This window comes from Jatropha curcas, chromosome 2, assembly GCF_041381405.1.
Source record: "Jatropha curcas cultivar XTBG-Jc1 chromosome 2, XTBG_Jcur_1.0, whole genome shotgun sequence".
In the NCBI taxonomy this organism is placed as follows: domain Eukaryota; kingdom Viridiplantae; phylum Streptophyta; class Magnoliopsida; order Malpighiales; family Euphorbiaceae; genus Jatropha; species Jatropha curcas.
This window is the reverse complement of record NC_143152.1, coordinates 17,596,955-17,602,593: the sequence shown is the minus strand read 5'-3', so window position 1 is coordinate 17,602,593 and position 5,639 is coordinate 17,596,955.

The following is a 5,639-nucleotide window of genomic DNA, read 5'->3' as shown; positions in this document are numbered from 1 at the left end:
TAAAAAAAAAGTACCCTTAAAAAATTAAAAAAAATTAAAAAAATGCTTGAATGTAATTTAATTTTTTTTAAAAAAAGACTTGAACTTAATTTTTTTTTTTAAAGTTTTCAACTTAATTTATTTTTTGTTTAAAAAAGTTGGAACTTTTTTTTTTTTTTTAAAAAATTAAGTTGCCTATGTATCCTCTTGGGATTTAGAGGAATCAAAGCTTTACCTTGTACCAATTTCACACTTTTTACCTTAATTGCTATTTTCACCACCGGTTGATGTTCCTGTTGAGGACTCATTGTAAAGATAATCTAAATCTTCATTTTCTTTGATATTCTCTTGTGCTTTTAGTTCGGCTTTGCTCCAATCATCCACGCATAATTGTGCTTTTAGTGAATCGGGCGTCATACTAGATCGTATTTCATCAAGTATGTTTTCTCTTTAACTAAAAGCTTGTTCAACTGCAATAGTGGAGACCGGAGTTGCTAAAACTTGTTTTGCAATTAGTGAAAGGGTTGATAATTTATTAGCGCGACGACTCCACCAATCTAGAACTGAGAAATTATTATCTGTAAAACTATCACCAAACTCGAAAGAAGTGGTAAGATAATTATCAAATTCGGGAAAAGAACCGAATCCCTTAGGTCTTTTTGTCTTTGTAGTAATATACGTTCAGCAACACCAACCGTTGCCTTTTTAGTTGGGAATGATTGAGAATTAAATTGAGAAGAATTAGAAGAAGTAGATGAACTAGAATATTCAACAAATTCAATATATAATTTTGTAATATTTTTTCTAATTTCATGCAATACTACATTTATATTAACACTATCTTCTATATTAAGATTTAATATTTCATAATAAAGAGTCAAATATTCAGATAAAATTTCAAATTTACATCCAGGATCAAATACACAAGCAACAAGAAAAAGGGGTGGTATATTTTTAAAATAAGGAACAATTTTTTTTTTCATTGATAAAACACAATTTTGTAATAAATCATCATTTTCAAATTCTTGAAGTGCACTAACAATATGAATACATATAGGCAAAAATAAATGAGATGTAAGATAATAAATCCCACTAAATTTATATGTAGCATCATTAAAAAATTTTAAAATATCTAAAATTTTGCACAAATCTCCCAATTTTATGGATATAAATTAATTTCTTAAATTTATTAGTAATAAAAATGCACAATAATTTTTTATATGAAAACGACTCGTTTAATAATTGATATGTTGAATTCCAACGAGTTGGGACATCTCTTGAAAAATGTTTTGGTCTTTTTTTATTTTCTTTGTAAAATTTAGCCTAACTTTTCATCACTTGGGGATGTCCCATAAATATGAAATAACTTTTCTAATAGGAGAAATAAAACATTCAAGAACTTTTAAACCATCTTGTACACATAAATTTAAAACATGGCATGCATTTAATATGAAAAAAATTTTCACCAATATTTGGTTCACAAATTGATGTAAGTTCAATAATTGATTTAGTGGTGGCAGAAGTATTATCAAATGAAATTGAAAAAAATTATTTTGGTCAATTGATATTCATCTAAAATTGAAACAATCATTCTATAAATATTATTTACAGTATGTTTATCATCAAAAACATGAAATGTAATAATTATTTTTTGAATTTTCCAATCATCATTAATCCAATAACATGTAATACCCATATAATAACATGTAATACCCATATAAGATGCATTTTCCAATGATCACGCCAAATATCATAACAAATTGAAACACGAATTTTTATTTCAGAAAATAAAAGTTGTAACTCTTTTTTTCCTTTTTTACATAAATAAACAATAGTTCATTTTTTACAGTATTTTTTGGCACTGTTTTAGCAGAAGGATTTAAAGTTTTTTGAAAATATTGATTAAAATCTATTTTTTCACCAAAAGTAAAAGATAAATGTTCTATAGAAATCATTTTAACTAATTCTTCTTTTTAGCTAATTTTTTTTTGAATTTTCTAATCATCATCAATCCAATGATATGTAATACGCATATAAGAATGCATTTGCCAATGATCACTTCAAATATCACAACAAATTGAAACACAAATTTTTATTTCAGAAAATAAATTTTTCTAACTCTTTTTTTTTTCTTTTTTGCATAAAGAAATAATAGTTCGTTTTACAGTATTTCTTGGCACTCCTTTAGCAAAAGGATATTAAGCTTTTTGATAATATTGATTAAAACTTATTTTTTCACCAAAACTAAAAGATAAATGTTCCATAGAAATCATTTTAGCTAATTCTTCTTTTTGTTGCTTTCAGAATATTGAAATAAAGAAATATTAGAAGATACGTACCCGAAAATTTGTGTTTGAAATCGATCAACTCCTATTTTTGTTAGATGTTTTGTCTCTTAATGCTTCCAAAATGATCCATAATCGCCCACTTGTTTGTATTTATAAGTTATTCCATAATAATTGCAAATTACCTCGAAAATTTTGTCACCTTAAATTTTTTCGTGAAATGAATAACGAATATGTCAGAACTTTGTCTTGCTCTTTGAAAAATTTGTGTACCTTGCTCTTCCTCTTGTTGTAAATTCTCATCATTAAATTCAGATTCTTGAGTTGGAATTTCTAAATTTTCATTTGGATACTCTCAATATTATGTTGGTCTGGAGTGAAATCGGAGATGTTGTTTATAGGGATAGATGAATATTGTGTTTCTCCAATCTTTCTCTTACCTTTAGGGGAACTTGAGTTTCCTCTACTTGCCATAATAAGAAAATAATATGTAACTTGAAAAATTGAATAAAAAATTAAAGAGAATAATTAGAGATTGGAATTTGAAGAAATTAATTCACAATAATTTGGATAAATAATTGGAGATTGGACTTTGAAGAAATTATTTTCCAATATTTTGGACAATAATTTATGAATGAAAATTAGAGAGATTGTAGAGTAGAGAATATAGAGTAGAGAGAGTAGATATTATTTTGTGTGAGGGGATTGTAAATGGAATGATGTATTTATAATAAATTCAAAAAAATCATTTTTCCACAAATTCTCTTGAAACTAACCGTTTATAGTTATTAGGAGGGGTAATTTGGGGGTTTCACAAAACTATTTGAAAAATTAAAAAAGCCGCTGGAACCGACTGGAACCGTCAAGTCGAATCGGTGCAACCGTAGGTTCTAGCTGTTTAACATTAAATTCAAAATCTGCTTGGAACCGCTGGTTTCGGCTGGTTTTGGGAACTGCCAGTTTACGGTTCCAAAAATGGTGCAAACAGAATCGAACCATAGGCCATCTGTTGTGGTTCCAGTTTGGATCGGTTCCAGTTCCCATCGGTTTGGAACCGACGGTTCTGGTTCCGAAAACCATAAAATGGCCGGGTCTACCAACAAGTGTTCATTTTTTAGTTTTTCTTGTGCTGATAAGTTTAGAAGGAATTTGTTTTCTTTTATATAATATAATCTTGACAATACAAAACAAGATTATAAATCCTAAGAATTGTATTTTGGTGGCAATGAAAATTTTCCTGTTTTGTAAACCGAGTACTCATTTTCTTTTAGTGGGAAAATTTCATAGTGCAACACTAACTTTTTATCTCCATCTTAATCAAAAAAGTTTTTCCTCAATTTTACAATTTGTCGAATTTATACATGATACATATGATTTTTTGGCATTTATATATATTTTTATACTGATAATCCTTCTCAGTCAAAATAAAGGAAAGTCACATTCTCGGTTGAAACAGTGGAGGTGGCATTGTCCGGTTTTAAATCAAAGGTTGAAGAAATGAAAATGATAGAGTTTTCCCTCTATAATCCTAAAACCTCTCCCATCTCTTAAACCGTTGCCCTATTTATAGGCAAATAGGGAGATGAGGTGGCCTTTTTTAGGGCTTAGGTGGCAAATGCCGTTAGTGGGCCTTAAAATTACGCCGGGCCTGTTTCTACTAAAACGATCCGGCCGTCACGCAAAACGAGACAGCATGTCGGGACACAGCACTGGTGAACCCGAAGCACTTTTCGGGCTTGGTTTCGCTTGGAACCCTTGGAAACCTAAAAAAGAAAAAATGGTCAAACATATCATTTTTCTTAAACACGGACCAATGGTCCAAGAATCAGAGCAATAGGACGTTACGATTTTGTTTTATAAAAAAGTTATCATCACTGAGTCCTTTTGGGGAAAAATTGAGTGTCTTCGCTGACCTAAGTCCAAACACTGACCTGAGCTACCAAAAGGTCTTAAACACCGACCTAAGCACCCAAACTAAGGGCAATGCCTTGACCTAAGTCTCAAACACTGACCTTAGTACACCAAGAGCCTTTGACCAGATTTAAGCACCTCCAAATTACCAAAAGGCTTATATCGAAATTAAGCACCTCTAGATTACCAAAAGCCTTAGACCGGACCTAAGTACCTCCAGATTACCAAAAGCCTTAAACTAAATTGAGCACCTCATATACCTCAAAGTCTTAGACCGAACCTAAGCACTTCAAGAACCCAAACTGGGGGCAACGCCCCGAACCAAGAGCCTTAAACCTATCATGAGCACCACTAGACTCCTAAAAGCCTAAAGTCTGACCTGAGTACAACCAAATCCTCAAATCTCAATTGAGCCACACCAAATCACCGAAAGTCTTAAATCTAACCTAAGCACTCAAAACCTCAAATCTGACCTGAGTACACTCAAAGCCTCAAACCTGTCATAAGCACCACTTGATTCCCAAAAACCTTAGGTCTGACCTGAGTACACCTAAAGCCTTAAACTTGACCTAAGCACTTCAAACCGGGGGCATCCTACCCAAATTATCATCATAGCCTCAAAACACTAACCTGAGTACTAATAAATTACCCAAAGCTTTAAATTGGACCTAAGCACATTAAAAGCCTTAAATCGAACCTGAGCAGTTCCAAACAGCCTGAATAGCTTGTACCCGACCTAAGCACCTCAATTAGGGGCATCCACCCCAAATCAAAGCCCAAAGCCTGACTCGAGCATCACCAATTACCAAAAAGCTCAAACTCGATATGAGTCATGCTAAAAGCATGAACCTGACCCCCTCAGTTGGAGGCATTCGCCTTAAGTCAAAACCTCAACCTGACATGAGCATATCTTAAAACGCAGATTTGACCTGAGCACCTCCCTCAACTTAAGCCTTAAATTGCGTACCCAAAGTGCATGCTAATCTTCTTTTGTCTATTCTGTGATTGGTGACCTAGGATGGATGCAGACCCCATCATCCTTATCCTGCCTTATTTAGAATGGCCAAATCCTTCCTGTTCGACTCAAACCGAACATCAATACAAACCCCATTCCCCAACATCAACCCAAGAGATAAAAACTGACATTGATTCTCTAAAATATAGTATAACCAAGCACTTTCCTCAAACCCAAGCCTCAAACCTGACCTGAGCACCATAAAATTGCTTTACCTAAATTACATGCTTTAATCCTGAATAAAGCAAACCCTAAAACTCTTTTGTCCCCCCTTTTAATCTAGATGGAAACATACCCTATCAGCCTATTCCAGCATATCCAAGCACCTCTTTAGAAATGGTCCTTGGAAGAGGCCGTAGAGTAATCCCCTGTATCCACTGAGTGTAAGCCTGAGTCTAAGTCAAAATTTGAAATTGAGTCAAAAGTCCAATTCCTTAGAGTCTATGTCT